Source organism: Pseudonaja textilis, chromosome 1 (assembly GCF_049901715.1).
Source record: "Pseudonaja textilis isolate UNSWEBS1 chromosome 1, rPseTex1.2, whole genome shotgun sequence".
Lineage (NCBI taxonomy): Eukaryota > Metazoa > Chordata > Lepidosauria > Squamata > Elapidae > Pseudonaja > Pseudonaja textilis.
Window position 1 is genome coordinate 11,500,095 of NC_141990.1, and position 17,543 is coordinate 11,517,637.

Here is a 17,543-nt window from a genome sequence, read left to right on the forward strand (position 1 = left end):
GAAAATTGAACAAAATATTGTTACATTATATTATGGGCACTTAAGAGCAATGCTAATTATAAAAATGTTTGGGAAAGCCAATATGTGGACAGCAAAGAGCACTCCCCAAGGCCCTTCAATTGTTAAAATGTGTTCCTTTTTGTAATTCTAAATGGTGAAGCCACCAATACAGTTGATTGTAAAAGGGGACTGGGTAAATTGATTTTGGTTTTGGTTTATCAGTGTGTACCAGTTCAGATGGTTTCATCTAGCACTTGCTGCTTTGTTTGTTCCCTGGAAAGCTATCATTTTTATTTTCTAAAAAAGCTTACAGGCTCCATTAGATGAATTCTAAGAAATGGACATTTTACTGGCAACTTGTTTTGTATTGTAGTAGAAATCCTTTCCTTACTCTGTTCACAATCCCACCACCGTTTTTTGCCCCCATTGGTTCTGGTATCCCAATGATTGCCCTGAGGAATGTGGAAGATGGGCGCTGTAGTCCAATAGCATCAAAGACAGTAAGGGAAGCCTTAATCCCTCCTGGGCACTTTGCATTTCAGAGGTATGCAGAGACCGCTGATGAAGTAAATGGGCTGAAGAGCAGCAATTCCTTCTGCCAAGAAAGGCATTTGGGAAAACTGTCTCAGCTCTCTTCCCATGTGCTGGAGTGATAGATGGGAAGTGACAGAGAAAGTAAGGAGTAAAAAGATTGCTTGCTGCAATTATCTAAATGGCTTAGGCGAGCAGAACATGGAATGAAAACGGGAAGGGATTTCTCATTTAAAATTGTCCCAAACACAAATGCTGCCAGGCATACGCAGATCTGATGCTATCTAAAAAGGGTGGGGTTTTCTTGGTGGGGAAAATAGAAAGCAGGAGTTGGATACACATACATACATACATACATTCTCTTTTTGTATATGTAATTACGCACACATGGTAGCTACAAACAGTTGTACAGCCGGAGCTATTTAGGACCTAGTTTTGAAGTTCCAACAGCAACAAACACCCCCACCCCCAACAATCACATGACTGCATTGTGGGCACTTGACAATTGCCCTGCATTTATGGCCGTTTGCAGCGTTCTGACGTCAGGAGATTGCAATTTATGATGGGCTTTTGGGGGGGGCGGCAGAAACTGGCATTTACTTCCCTTTTCCGGCAAAAGAAACCACCCTTTGGCTAATATGGGCTCGCTTAACAGCTGTAGTGTTTGCTTAGTGACCGAGATATTTGCTTAATGACTGCTGCAAGAAGGTTTGTAAATCGGGCACAGTCGTGTGCTGATCTGTTTAACAAGCAGCATGACGTTGGACCCTAATTCCAGGCTCAATTACCATCGTAAGTCAAGAGCTATCCATCTCTTGAGCTGTCTTGTCGGAGTATCTATGGGATAAAATAGAACCACGATGACTGAATTTTTTATATTGCTGTCCTTTCAAAGGAAATGGGATATCAGAAATCTTTTCAGGTTTCCTTCTGAGATTGGGGCTAATGCCTACCTTTCTAGCCTTAGGAAACAGGTGAGAACCTCCCCCCTTTGTCAGAGCTTTTGGGATTTGCTGGAAAGTTATTGGAAGATGGATTTTAAAATATTTGAAATGACTTTAATATTTATAGATATTTTAATGAATTGTTGTAAGGCCTCTAGGTTAATTTAAGTGGATACCAGATGAATAATTATAATAGGTATCTAAATAAATAGTGTTCCTGGACCAATGCTTAGGCTAAGCATGAACTTTTCTTGCCAAATCCATCAGAGTGATTGTGTGGGTTATTGCCTCCTAAAGAAAGAGATTGCCAACCCCATTAACAGAACAACAGAGATGGAAGATACCTTGGAGGTCTTCTAGTCCAACCCTCTGCTCAGACAGGAAGCCCTGTATAATTTCAGACAAATTGTTGTTCAATCTCTTCTTAAAAACTTCCAGTGTAGGAGCACTTACAACTTCTGGGGGCAAGTCATTCCACTGATTAGTTGTTCTGTCAGGAAATTTCTCCTTAGTTCTAGGTTAGTTCTCTCCTTGATTAATTTCCATCCATCGCTCTTTGTCCTGCCCTCAGGTGCTTTGGAGCATAGGCTGCCCCCTTCTTCTTTGTGGTAGCCCCTTAGATATTGGAATACTGTTATCAGGTCACCCCCCAGTTCTCTTTTCATTAAACTGAGCATATCTAATATACTGAATGGCTCTGGTTACTTGGAAGCACTTGCTATAAGGGGTATTAGAAGATCAGGGACTGAAGTCTTACAAGAAAAAAAAAAGTGTGAACTGATGTATTTAACACTTGCTGTGGCACACAGAGTACTCCTTACTCTCTTGCTTCCACTCAGCAACAAACTTTTGTGATGCACAAAAATAAATCACTGCACTGGTTCACGCTTATTGGCTAAAGGCAACTGTAAGACCGGATACAGGCCAGTTCTCCATAAAAGGAAATCGGGAAGAATGGTGAAGAAGGTGTGGTGCTACTACTGGTCGCTAATATTTGCTTTCTGAGATACAGGCCTCTCTGTCTAAAAGGGTAGGTCTGACCCTTTTTAAATGGTCAGGGTAAGTGGTGAAGGACAACATTTTGGGACCAAACGGAGTGCTGTGAGTGAGGGGCTTCCAAGATCCCAAGAAGTGTGATTAGCCCTTTTACAAAGTGGGTGGGGAAGATGAATGCACCTGTTAAAAGTCTGTTCCATAACAAAACAGCAATAGCTACCAGTATGCTTGTTTCTTAAGTTGAAGGAGGGCAATTTGAAAACATGTGGACTTCAACTCCTAGAATTCCCTAGCCAACTGGCTGGGGAATTCTGGGAGTTGAAGTCCACAGATGTTCAAGTGGCCAAGATTGAGAAATGCTGGTCTGTCCAATCCCATGGTAACTTTTGCTAGTGCAGACAGGACAACTGCAGTGTTAGTTTCCATACTTAATTTCATTTTGTAACTGTGTTGAGTAACTGTCATGTTCTTTCATTAGCAGGGATGGTTTCCTTTGCATTTTCAGGTCTATCGGGTGAAAATAGTGCTTCCAAGTCCCAAGAATTGTCTGGCACTGATTTTAATGATTTATTGGACGGAAGCTGAAGGTGTGCAGCATCCAAGTTGTACTCCAAGACAGCTGGCCTAGGTCCATCTACTTATCAGCTTGCTACTTTAGACCCACATTTGCGTTCATAGCCAACTAAGTCAACATAACTGTATCTTAACATGATATTATGAAAAATCACACCTTCTATAGAGTTTTAGACCAGGGATTATGAGAAAAGTGAAACCTTGTTAAACACATGGGGAAAATCGTCTGAAATTGCATTTGATTACTTTAATTAGGCTGAAGTTTAAAGTACATTTAAATATTGTCCTATCCCTGGAATGCTGATCCAAAGCTGAAAATAACCCTCAGCATGAAATCCTTCCACAACTGTGACTTGCGGATATTTGTGTAATGTTGCAGTGTTGCTTTCCTCAAAGTTTAGGCCCAGCCTGCAATTAATATAATGAACAGTTTTGATTCAGTAGTACAAAATCAAGTAATAATCATGACAAATTGTATATTGCTAATGGGATAAATAATTGCTTTGTCATTAAGTAAACTACTAGCCCTAATGTGGGGGATAAACCCCAGGAAAGCACAAGTAGTTTATATTGTGAATGTCTTTCGAAGAATAGTAGTCTGTTGAGAGCTATTTCATCCTAGCATAAAATTTGGCACGAATTGTTTTATCTAGAATTATGTCCTAGTAGCTAAATCACAAAGAAATTTCCTAAGTATTAAATGCCTGTCACGTTATACAGGCATGGTTTAAATTCTTTTTAGTTGCTTTTGTTAATATTATTCATATGTTATTATTTTTTAAATAGTGCCAGGTGAGCTTTAAAAGAGTAGACAATTACGCATTTTCCTCTGACAAATAGCTCTTACAGCAAAAGAGAAAATGTTGATTTTTTTTCATTATTCACAGGATATCGATGGCTTTAAAACATATGGGAGATCTGATTTGTTACTTAAGATGTCATTACTATGTTAGTATATCTTATACTTGTTTGTCAGGAGAACTTAACTGTAAGCACACAAATTAAACTTGGGTATCTATTTTATTTTAACGTTTGTCTTGTTTGTTTCAAGGAAACATAGAAGGATACTTAAAAAGGTGAATTTTGAATTAGTCTTCCTACCCAGTTCTTTCCAGATGTGATGAGTTGCAAGTCCTTCACTACAGCTTGCAGGTTATGGCTAAAAGTGATGCATTTTTTACAGGGATATCTGCAGCACTGGAAGAGGGAGAAAGAGGCAGGAGAAAGGGGAAAAAAATAGAAAGACTAGTATTTAGAATAGTATTTAGAATTTATTTACCACCTATCTCATCACCATGGGTCTACTCTAGGCAGCTTACAATAAAAAGGAAGAAAATAAAAAGAATACAAACAGAAGCAAAATAATAGTTGCTCCTGAAGGGAAGACATGGTATAAATGTAGCTAGCTAAATAAATATGAAAGCCAGATTAGTATAGTGGTTAAGGCAGCAGACTAGAAACTGGGAGACTGTGAGTTCTAGTTCCACTTTGGGCACAAAGCCAGCTAGGTGACCTTGGGCCAGTCAATCACTCTTAGCACCAGGAAGCAAGCAACAGCAAACCATTTGCCAAGAAAATTGCAGGGACTTGTTCAGGCAGTTGCCAGGAGTTAACACTGACTTGGAGGCAAACCCCCCCCCCCCCAATATTTATAAATAAGCAAATCAAGAGAGGGAGGGAGGGCATGGAAAAAGCAAGATATGAAAGAAAAACACTAACTGGTTGATTCCCTTCCACTCTGTACTTGTTAAAAATAAGATCTCCCTTTCCATTTTTCCTTCTTCCAGATTGCAGTGTTGGGATTTTTCCATAACTTAAACTAACAGTTTCTTATTGATTATTTTGATACAAAAACTACAAACACTGGAGTCATTTGATGAGTTTATTTATGTAATGAATTTATGAGGCAGCCAATCTTATATACATTTATTAGATTTTTCTATCCCACTTTTATTATTTTTATAAGTAACTCAAAACAACGAACACACACTGTACTCATTCCTGCTCCTATTTTCCCCACAACAATCCTGTATGGTGGGTTGGGCTGAGAGCGAGGGACTGGCCCAAAGTCAGCCAGCTTTCATGCCTAAGATAGTACTCAAAATTCCTGGCTAGATTAACAATTAAAACAAAAGAAGAATAAATGAAAACACAACTAGTGATTAAAAACAAAAACGAGACAGCATAAAATAGCAACCGTGAATAATCAAACATTACACGATCAATATAACCAATGATTTTACCTACACTTTCATGCCCTAGACTTGATGGCAAAAATCTACTGTAGTTTCAATGCTTTGCCAAAGGCCAACATATTGTTTATGTGTATAACAAGTTTCAAAATTTTACATTGGCTTTGAAAATGTATGAGTGGAGGAGTATAATAGTGAATAGCAATAGCACTTAGACTTATATACTGCTTCACAGTGCTTTACAGCCCTTTCTATGCTGTTTACAAAGTCAACAGAATAAAATATAATTATGTTGTGTTGTAAGCTTAAAAGTTGAGTGAAATTTTGTTAATCACCTGTTGCTGTATAGGAAGAAGATTAAATAATAGCGGAAAAGGCAATTTTGTCACTGCTTCTATTTTGATTCATACTTAACTTTTATTCTTTTTTCTACCTTCCCTATCCAATTTTCTTATAGTGTGTTCTCTGTTAAGACTGAAATAATCTGGCAGAGCTTGCCTTGGTTTTGTAATTTTTAAAATAGTCTACAAAATATTATACTGTAAGGCAGCTTTATCTCAATCTTGCCTTCTACTTTCCTATGTTATCTTAGGGTCACATGCCAGATTTTAAGCTCACTAGGGTCATATTCTTTATTTTGGCAAGCTTCTTTAATGATTTCAAGAGATTATTTTGCTAAACTAAACTTGTGATCAATTTTAATATTTTGTGTCAATTTGTATTTTATTTTAGTATGTAACCCTCCTGAGGACGCTTTTAAATAATTTATTTTTATGCTTTAATGTATTTCTGATTGTTCAATTATGTCTTACGCATGTGCATGTGCGCGCACACACAAAAACACAAAATAGTAGATGGTACAATCTCACTATCAGCAAGTTAATTATGAATAATTAAGATGGCTAATATAATCCTGATTTTGGAGTATAAAAGGCAGTGGCCTGCATAGTTTTCTTCAGGCCTAGGTGTGCATATGAGTCATTTCTCCAGCAGGAGCTGCATTGGCTGGGGATTTGCTTCTGAGTCCAGTTCAAGGTGCTGATTGCCACCTTTAAAGCTGTATATATGGCTTGGGATCAGTTTTTTTGAAGAGCTATATTCTCCCAGTTACAGTTACCTGATCTATCAGAACAGGGAGGCAAGAAATGCTGCTGGTCTCTTTTCCTAAGGAGATGCATCTAATGGGACCAAGGGCCTTCTCTGTGATGACTTCCTCCTAGTAGAACACAGGTGTAAAACTCTATCATGTCACATGACATATCTTGTATTTGGGGAGCTGGGGTAGGCATGGCCTGCAGGTTGACACCCCTGTAATGTAGAACATCATTCCCTGCAGAAGTAAGATTGCCACACACTTTGACACTATTTTGCAAGATCCTGAAGACCAGGCTTTGCCAACAGACCTGGGGAAGCCATGGGATGGAGCTCATCAAGTCACTTATTTGATTAACTTTTTTTGGGGGGGTGGGGGTGTAGCAGAGGAAACAGTATTGCTGTTTATTTTATATTAGGTTTTTATCTTCACAAGCTGCCCAGAGTCACAGAGAATGAGTTGGGCATCCATACAATTTTTCATAAATATCCTATTGTTCTAAATATAATAGTATTATTCATAAGCAAATGTCTACATGGAAATGGAAATATAATGGCAGGTTAATAGTGGTACCGATACCAACACTTTCAAATGATCCCCTTCTAATGGAGAATTCTAGTTTACTGTTGTCTGGTTTTACTGTAAAACCCAATAACTGTAGTTTGCAAAGTGTATTACTGTAGTGCTTTTCCAACCTTAGCAACTTCTAATTTGTGGATTTCAACTTCCAGAATTCATGCCTTGCTTTAAGCCAAGATTCAAAACCAGAGTTTAAACATACCTTGGTTTAAAAAGCAATGCACAAACTGTATCGTCCCAGAAGTGCTTTTTTTAAATGGCAACTGGACTTTGTCTTTATAATGCAACCTTTCACGGCTGGCTGGGGAGTTTAACCCAGGCTTTTCTGGCCCTGTTCCAATACCTGTACCTGTTTTCTTTCCAGGTTGTTTCAATAGGGATTGCCACTGTGCACTTTTAATTCAGGACTGGCTATTTCCGTGTTTCTTGTAAATGGAACAGACTGCAGGAAAGAAGAAGAGGATGAACAGCCAGAGAGCTGGCCTAGCTATACCGCAGACTAATACACGCCAGCCTGCTGCCTTCCACATTGTGCCAGGCTCGACCTGCTGCCTGAAAAAGCCGCATTAGCTCGGAATTCTGGGATTTGAAGTCCCGACGTATCTCGAGTAAACAAAACGAGGCTATATGGTTTTTCAAGCGAAAGGGTTAATGAACGCGTGCTTGCTGGCGTTGAGTTACAAAGCTGGCTGAAATACTTATTCCTTTCCTTTTAAGAGACGGTTGAACAGAAGGGGCAACCGAGACGCGGCAGCCGGAGTGACGGCCTGAGAGAAACAGGCCGCCGGTGCTGCCGGGAGTTGAGTCCGGCCAGCCGCCGGCTCCTTCCCCGTCGCAAGGCATGCCGGGAGGCGGGGCGCTTTAGAGCTTCCCCAAGATGGTATCCTGCCTCCCGTCCCCTCCCCTCCCCGCACATGCGCAGTGCTTGAAGCGGGCCGAGCCTGCTCCCTCCTTCGCCTTTCTCGCTCCGGCTCCCTCCCTCCTTCCTTCCTGGCGGCCGGGGCGCCACTGACACGGCCGGGGCGGAAAAGCCAGTCGTTGTCGGCGCCGCGAGGAGGAGAAAGACGAAGAAGGCCAGCACCACCATCAGCATCATCATCACCACCGCCACCACCTTCGACGAAACCGCCGCTTGCCGCCTTTGCTCCACCCCTCCTCCATCTTCTTTCTCCACACAAGCCGGTAAAAGAGAGCGAGGAGGGGGGCCGAGACCCCTCCTCTGCCGGGCCAAAGCCGCCGCTGCTCCTCACCTCGCAGGAGGGGCCGAAACCGCCAGTTCGCCACACACGCAGCAAACCCGAGCAGATGGGAGCGGCCTCGTAGGCGGCGGCAGCAGCAGCAACAGCAACAGCAGCGGCGGCTCCTCGGGTAAGGCCGGCCTCAGTCCTGAGGGAGGGGCGGCGGAGGGTTGTCGGTGAGGGTTAAAAAAGGAAGCTGTCGGGACAGCGGGCTCTGGTTCTCCCCGGGCTTTGAGGCGGTAGGCCCTGGCGGCCGGCGGCCGCTCCTCCCTCGCCCGCTGCTTTCCAGCTCGCTCTCAAAATGGCCGCCGCGCCCGTTGGGGTGGGGGGAAGGAAGGGGCGGGAGGAGGAGGAGGAGAGGGGGCTCTGCTCGGCACCCCCCTTTCACCGCCATGCGTGGGGAGTGGGGGGGCGGAGGTTTCAGACGCCCCCTCCGACCCGGCGGCTCCACGCCTGCGCTCCATCCTCCCCGGATCGCAGCGACCTGGAGGTACCGTCATTGACTCGGTCGCGGCGGGGAGGGGAGGGGGGTGTTGTCGGGATTGGGGTTGGGGCGCGGGGGCGACTGGAGGTCTCGCGCACTCGGTGTGTGTAGGGGGTCTTCTCCTCCCCCTCTTTCTCCGGCTCGCCTTTTTCCTCCCTGCTGTCATTTGCCGAACGGCGTCCTTTTTTTTTTTTTTGCACGCCTTCCTGCTGGCTGGGCGAGGAGAGATGCTTTTGGACTACAACACCCATCAGCCCGGCCGAACGATTGCGGGAGCCTCCTTGCCTCGTTCTTTTAAAACAACAACAGCAGCAGCAGCAGCAGCAACACAAAACGCGGCTTATCTTTCCTGTCTTTCAGAGGCTCTACCATGGATGGGGCTGTACAATCCTTCTTGCTTCTGATCCCCCTCCCCACCTCCCAGCTTCTCCTGTTTGTTCTGGCCTTATTGGCCCACTTCCCAGCCTCCCTCTTTTTCTCTGGGTGACTCTGCAAGTCAAGAAAGAGCATGGCTGGGCGAGGGAAGCAACCAAAAGGGGTTAAGGTTTTGTGTGGAGATGGTGTCCCCCCCTCCCTTTCTTGTGCTGCTGCACATCTTTTTGTCTTAACCAGACTTCTTGTGTCTCCCCCCCCCCCCATTTTCCCCTTTCCCAGCCTCTCTTGCTTACCCTTATACCTTTCTCTCTCTTCATTCATCCTCCATGCACCATTCCTTCATCCTCCAGCCTCCTCTTCCCTGGGTCCTTTCCTTCTTCCTTGGGTCCTTGGTTCACTCCTTTTTTTTCTTTCTCTAGTCTTCATTGAGCAGACCTTTTATTTTTCCCTCATTCCTTCCTTCCTTTTTTGTTTGAAGCTTTCTGTGCATCTCTCTTACTCTACACAAAGCAGCCTCCACGTTTTTTATTCCGTCTGGCTCTCCTCCACCACTGACCCAATCTCTATGGGATGAGTTATATCTTGCTTCCTATCAGCCTTTCAATAAGGTGTAGATGAGTGTCGTGACCCATATGCATAGGTGTCTTAGTAGATTGCCCTTTTTCAGTCTGTAATGAGATAAAGGTTATTTTCTCTTTCATTTTATCGGTCTTTCTTTTTTAAAGAGAGGTAGACAAGTGACTTTTTAAATAGGATTGTAGATGTACCTTGTTGCTTCTAGGGGCTTAAATATCCCTTATCACTCTCCTGTGTACCTTTTTGACAAGGAATATTTCCTCACTTTCTAATAGTACGTAAAATGGGTCTCTCTCAATTTCTGCCTTTCTTTAGACTGTACAATACTCTGTGTATGTGAGGATGCATCTTATTCTTTGTAACATAATACAACAGCTTCTTTCTCTTCATCTTGCTTCCTATAACTTTAGAAGAATTCCTTTATCAGTATATAACCCTTTTAACAGATAGCTATTATCTTTTAAAAGGTTTGAGAGTTATATTTTATATGTTCTGATGTAACTTGGAACATGTTTTGCATTGACCCAGAATTCCCCTTCAGCCTAAATATACTGTGTGATTGTTTCCTTTACCGTTCCTCAAGTCCCTTAATTGTATCACATACAATCTTATTTCCCTGCATTTCTCCTCCCTTTCTGTACACACCTCTTCATTCTTTACCTAATTAAGTAGTAAGTGATGGCCATCTTCCACTATTTATTCTCAGAATCCCCTTACTAGCTTACCTTTGGGGACTTAATTTGCCAATATCCTATGTTTTCCATCCCTAAAGCTTTTCTGCTTCATCTGTTCCCTGTGCTTTTTATTTATTTTTTCATCTTGCAACTGCTTTGTCACTCTGAAATCATATTTCACTGCCTTGCTTCTAGGCCTTTTGCTTCCCAGCATTGGCGTTTTTAACTCCTGGCACAGTAAGCACACCTTAGTGCATTGGCTGAGACAGCTAATAGCTTTTATAGTCAGCTATTCCCAGCTTCCTTAAACTAGTATGCAGCCTTTCCCAAGTAGCTCCTTATTTATTTATTTTTTGACATATCTGTATTATGTGTTGCTCCAGCTTTCTCTCAACTCCACATAACCAGATCTACATCTACCACGGCCGTATCCGTTGTCACTCAGCTCGTTTTTCCTGCATCCTCCACTCCCAATGCTCCAGTTCCATACTTTGCCAGCCTATAATTTAGTCTCGCCTTCCTATTTTCCTCCTCCACATAGTCTGTTATTTTTTTTCTTTTCAGCCCAGTGTTTCCATTAGCTTTGTTTCCCAGCCCATGGACCCAGCATGCTGCAGTACTGTATCTAGCTCCATATTTTTAAGGAGTCTTCTCTGTGTTTACCATCACCTCTCTTACTTGGCTATCTGGGTTTCCTAGTAGGGTTTTTCTCATGGTGACTTAGCAATAAAGGAGGGTGGAGGAGTTTAAACTAAGATGACTATTACAAGCCAAATAAAGAAGGGTGGTCTGGTTAAGAAAGGATGTGTGCCCCCCCCGTTTCTTTTTCACCCATCCTCCTGTTTTTGTTCATTAACTTCTTCCTTTCTTAAAAATGGGAGGAGATTTATTGTTTGCAAGGTGGCATAACTGTTTAAACAAATAAACAGAAGAGCTAAAGGTTAATGTGTTGGTGTGCTGTAATAAAGGGCCTGAGGATTTCAAAATACAGAGCAGTCTGACAGCTCTAATCTGATCTTCCAACAAGAGGCCCTTTTTCCCACCCCTCTCCCTGCAGTGACTGAGCAAGAGAAAAATCATTGATAGGAGGTGGCTCAAAGCTCCAGATTGAACCGCAGCAAAAATGGGAGGAGGATGTAGTGGAAGATAAAGAACAGGGAGATGAGATTGGGGCTAGCGTTTTATTGCTACTGTCTTAAAGATTCGGTGGTTCTTTTTTAAAAAACAAACAAACAAACCCTGCTTTGGTTGCATAAGGGGAAGGGGAGATAATATTGGTATATTTTCCTTGGAACTTGTTCAAATAGGAGCTTTTTAAATGTTACGTTCTGTGGCGTCTTTCATTCCTGACCTCTGGGGAAGAGTTGGTGTGACCTGTAGTTTTTATAAAATTTGTGTGTGTGTGTGTGTGTGTGTGTGTGTGTGTGTGTGTGTGTGTGTGTGTGTATATATATATATATATATATAATACTATTGCATTCGGTTTGCCTTGCCTTACTTTGATAGCAAAAATCTGTCTTGCTAATGCTGCAGTAGGATTTGATTGTTGCAGTTCAACTTATTTGGCAATTTTCTAGTTGGTCATTCAAATCTATCAATATAATTTCGATTCCCCCCTCTTCCCTCTCTTAACTGCTCAAACAGCAATTTTCTTGGTATACTAACCTGTTTGCGCATACATGTTTCTGAAATTCTTTAACATGTGGAGTGGCATCTTTGTAGGTTATAGCAGTCAGTGCGTATGCACACACAGTAATGTGTGTAAAAAGTGGGATTGACCTCCATTTTCAAATTTACTACTAAATGTACATAATTAAATGGTCCGAAAAGATACCCAGTTATATTCAAAGTGGTTCAGAATATTCTTGCAATGATTGAGATGCTGAACAAAGAAAACCTTTTTAGCCGTTGCTTTTTCATCAGAAAGCTAGTTCATCAGGAATGTTTTTGTTGCTCTTGTTCAGTTGGATTGTGTTTGTGGAGGGCGAGGACAGCCTTTGAGCGAAGGAGAAACTGGGTGGAGTAAGGCAGAAGCTGTGAAACAGCTAGATACCCTTTCATAGCGTTCCCCCTTCTGCTTGTGTTTTTGCCCGGTGGAGGGAATAGTAATTGCAGTAACAATGAAGTCTGTTCTTTAGGGAGGAGTCTAGTGATACAGAAATCAGATGAATGTAGGATTCTGTATTTATTTTTTTCCTCCTTTAGGGTGGATCTTGATTTGTCTGGCATTAAAGTGACCAGCCACTGTTAGAAAACAGGGATATTGTCTGAGCATCCTTCTCAAAATTGGCCTGGATATTTTTTCACTTGTTCACCTAATGTTAAGTAATTTCAGTCTGAAATTAAAGATCAAAATGTTATTTACATAAAGAATATGTCATATTTCCATATTGTCAGTTTGTACTTTCATTTATTCGAACATGCTAGTAGGTAGGTTTCCAAACTGCAGCTATGGCTCTTCGTCGTCGTGACTGAGTTGAGTGTAGTCATGAGATAGTAATTTTAGGTGCTAGTTGCTAATGCTTCACACAATTTAAAAGAGCATGGCCAAATACAAGGATAAAGGGTGTGGGCAATGAAATGGTAAACGTATTTCCTTTTTCCTTATAGTTGCCTAATGAAGGATGGTGTGTTTTTTTTATTGAAATCCAATCTTTGTCATGGAAAATTCAGTTCTTAAGGGTGAACATACATAGATTATATTAGACCAAATAATTTGATTCTTATCAGTATAAAGTATTGTTGATCAGTAAGTAAGTTGTAAAATCTGTTGTGGAATACTTGCTAATCAATGGCTTGTGGTGTGGAGGAGTTGTTTACTAGGATGCCCACATCAAAGGATAACACTAAGATAACAAAGCAAATTGACCTTGAGATTTGTATTCTCCCTTATTGAGCTTGACAAGAAAAAAGTGTGCATGCGTGGGCAAAATAAGAATTTGAGATTTAATAAATACTATGGGAAATCGGTTTTCAAAAAAGTATTGCAATTTCAAATATTCCATACTTGATCACATAGATTATTTCCTTTGGTCCAACACACTTTCTTTAGATGCAATATTTAGATTTTAATTATTTTCTATACTATGCAGTAGACAACCTCAGACTGCCAGGCAACCATGTGGCCTTTAAAAGCTTTGGATGCAGCCCCCAGAGATCTCGAAAAGTTGTTATCAATTTGTAATTTTAATGTGACAGAAGGAAAACAAGTTATTAAATATATGCTAAAGAGTAATCGAATTAACTATTTAAACTACATTGAAAAAGACAGCTGTTAAAGAAGTGGGTGCCTTTTAAATTTTCTAAATAAATAATTAAGTTACATAAACAAAAAACTCAGTTTCTGTCAAGAGTAGATTTGATTTAAATCTCTAAATACAATTTATTCAATAGACGGAGATTCTGTAATGATTTATAGTAGGAGTTTATTTTTGTTTGATGTAACATGAATACTGTATGTTATCTGAAGTTATTTGTAGGTTTTATTTTCAGAAGGTATGGACCATATTGCAGTAATTCATTATCTGTACATTTGTGGCATGATTAACACCTGAATCAGCTTATTTATTGTAGGTATTTGATAATGTTTTTGCCACGATGTTACACAATAACAACCATCACAATATTAAATTGTATTAATTGTACTGCATTTTGCATAGGTTTTGTATAATTTTGCCTTTTTAATAAGCTGCCCAAAGTTAACCTGTGGTAAGATGGGCGCCCAACAAAATTTAAAAGTAAACAAGTAAACAAATGTTATTTCACTGTTCCTTTCTTTTGCATTTTTAGAGTGTTTAGTTTCTACTGGTAAGTCTCCATGGTAGCAGATAAGAGATTATATTTAGAAGTTATAATTTTACATTTGAACGCTTAATATTTTAGATAAGGTTTTTGAAAAATCCATAAAAATATTTTTAAATTAGTTTTTGTCCTGGGTGCTGCACACACTGCTTTGAAGTGCAGCTTCTCATATAGCACTTAAAGTCCAAGGGTTTTAATGTGGATGACAATATGTATCCCTGTGATGTCTCCATAATATGGCTTAATTATGCCTCCTTCTGCTCAGGTATTGTTTTTTCCTTATACTGGTATTTACTGTATACTTGGATGGTTTTACAATTGATTATTCTATCTTTTCTCTGGTTTTGTTGAAGGACATTTTAACTGATACATATTTTAAATGTTTTGGTCTGATTAGATGTTTAATGTAATGTACACTCTTATGTTACACAGGTTACTGGTTTTTTTGACAGTTCACTAATAAATTTCATCTGAATACGTTTTCATAGATGCCAATTCATGCAGACTAATTGCATGGATTCTCTTTTAACTGGCCTAAGGTACTCGCACTCAGAGAAATACACAGTTGAACTCTTTCCCCCACCCCCATCCCTACTGATAGGTAGGTTATATGTGATGTGACACATGGCAAATAAGGAACAAAGGTTGTAGATGTCCTGATCAACTAGCTTTACTATAATAACCTTATCTTGGATACTAGGTGGAAATGATACTACCTGACTTAATTATATGCTGATATTCCAAGTATGGAGCATTGCCCCTAATGAAAGAATGGATCCTAATTATTATCAAAATATTTCTGGCGTGTGTGATGCTGTATTCTTAGGTACTTTTAATTCAGTTTCTTGGGAACTATTCTAAACCTGTATGATTCATATTTTCCTTTGAAGCAGCCCTATAAGATAAGTCATAGGTACAGCTGATAGTTTTCTCACTAGAAGGTAAAATTATACTATTGTAATCTGAGGACTGAGAGATGATGCAAGACTTTGTAGAGAATAAAACAAAAAGCTAAATTTTGTATGAACTACTACACCATTTCTTAATTTTACAGTTTATCTTTGCTTACCATTTCAAGACAATTCTTTAATTACTGTCCAAGTCTGCACATATAAATTAGTGTGATATGACATACTCTGTATGAATACTCCTAATCCTTTATGAAAGTGTATTTCAGAGAATTATTATGGAATATAATACGTAAATGTCATGTAGGTCAGTTAAAGTGTTAGGTAAGGCATGGGTGTGTGTAGTGTGGGAGGATAAGGCCATCCTGAGCTGTAAAAACCCATTGACTTGAGCCAATAATTCTTAAGACAGCAGTATTGCTGTTAATGGGAAAAATTGAGAACTGGTAGGCTTCCTTGAGTACCTGAATGAAAGACGGGATAAAAAAATGACTTCTTTTTTGTTAAGCAATTAATTATTATTATTATTTCTTTGCGGTTTAGTCTCCCTATCATGTTTTCAGTACATATCCTTCCAAGACATACAACTCAATATTTATTCGTTACAAATTGTCTTCGGAACTCTAAAAGAAGAATAACACATAAGAGGTTGTGATTAAAAATGCTTGCCTTCTGGAAAGATCTGAAAATGTTTATTTGATCTTCAATATAACTAAATAGTTCTCTTTTTAAAAGTATCTTAGTCTTAACACTATTTACAGATTAGCCACTTAAAATTTTACGGTGGGGATGATAGATTCAAACCTAGAGTGATTAAAGAGAAATTAAAAATGATAACACATCAGAATAGAATAGTCAGGTTACATCCTTTTATCTTGTATGTTACCAGACTGGAACTCTACTTCTTATGAAATAAGTAAAAAAATTTGCATACCACAAATGTTCAAGGTTATTATATCCTTTAATCAGATGGCCATTGGTTAAGGCTGTGGACTTGAGTTTCTATTCTGGAAGTTGTTTATTAACCTAAAATTATCCTGTCTAGTGATGTACTTGTAGCATATGCATAATATAATTAAGGTGAGGTTCCAGATTAGCTCATGTTGGCCTAACCTAGGCATTCATTATGTTATACAAGAGGAAAAATAAATACTCGTTAGGAGACTCTGAGACTTGGTTAATAAAAATGAAGCTTCACTTAATGAGAACAAAAGCAGAACTAAGAATGTTTCCAAGATTAATAATAGTAATAATGGTATGGCAATGAAATTTATGTTGCATTGTCTATTGAAAGAATAGGATAGGCATAATTGTTCAAATTATATTAATATAATTAATAAATTATATTAATAAATTATTAATAAGATATATTAATTACTTAATTGAAAGATATGGGATTGGTCAATCTCTGTGTATACTGTATTGCATATTTCTATGCACATACAAAGATGCCAACCAATATCAGTTACTTGAAGGTGGAAGATGCAGATCCATATATTTTTATTACATAAAATAGGAGATAGAACTGCAAAAACTTTTCTGGATACAAATATTTCTCCACAAGAAGAGGTATCTATGTTTCTTGATAGTCATGCTTATTTCTAATTTGAGAAATGAATGTCTTTCTCTGTAGTTAATATAAACTAAATTTAAACTGATGTTTTCATTAAACACAGTATATCAGCATTACCACATAGAGCTGCCAGAAGATTAAAAGCAATGTTGAGTTCCTTGTGGAAAGAACAGTATAGAGATGTATTAAATGGATTTATAATGAAAAAAGTTTCTTTTGACAAACATGGATAGAAATACTTTATTAATATTTGAAAAACTGCCATGCCTGAAGAGAGAGATCATGATTATTAAACATGTCCATCTTCACAACTGAACATCCTATGTGAGGAGACTGATTAAAATATTCTACTTGGTGATCAGTGATTAATGCAATCAAACTTTCTTTCTTGGGTTTATTTATATATTTATTAAACAAATGTATACAGCCACCCAGCTCACACTGATTCTGAATGACATTAAAAATCCATAGTATAAAACAGTGCCCTAAAATATCCAAAACACACACACACAGCATATCGTAACAAACAGTCGAACCAGCCACTTGATTGACGCTTCGTATCAACCTGAAATCTCAGGTCTGTTGATAGGACCTGTCTTCTGTCTTCAGAATCTTCTGGAAAAGCTTCAAGGTGGGGGACAACATGCCCTGCCTTCCCCATTCTTGTGGGCAGAGTAGACATTGCTGGGGAAAGGCAGTCCTTCAAATAATCTGGCCCCAAGCCATACGGAGGTTCAAAGGTGATAACCACCTTGAATTGCACCAAAGCAAATTGGCAGCCAATGTGGCTCCCACAAAAGAGTTGACACATGCACAAATTTGGGCTTCCTGAAAATTGTAGGTCACTCAAGGACTGTTTAATGGTGGCACTATTGCTTTTATCAAAAAGAAGTACTGTTGAATTTTGCCTGAAAATACGGCTGGAATTCTATCCTGCATTGGTTATCCATCACAATCGTAGATTGATAGGGCTTTTCCTAACTTCTGCACCAAATGAAAATGAAAC

General features: G+C 39.6%; 2 protein-coding genes across 3 annotated transcripts in view; one reads left to right on the forward strand and one right to left on the reverse strand.

Moving 5' to 3' along the window:
- The window catches only part of CCDC92B (coiled-coil domain containing 92B), a 358,816-nt gene that overhangs the window by 126,099 nt on the left and 215,174 nt on the right, over window positions 1-17,543 (reverse strand). The window lies entirely within an intron of this gene.
- Window positions 7,829-17,543, forward strand: part of PAFAH1B1 (platelet activating factor acetylhydrolase 1b regulatory subunit 1) — a 56,258-nt gene continuing 46,543 nt past the window's right edge. Inside the window, exon 1 of one of the 2 annotated variants that reach the window (XM_026710141.2) lies at window positions 7,829-8,276. The gene's annotated coding sequence lies outside the window, so the exon portion shown is untranslated. Of the gene's footprint in view, window positions 8,277-8,443; window positions 8,637-17,543 lie in introns of those variants that run through there. The other variant, XM_087926274.1, reaches the window with a different exon arrangement.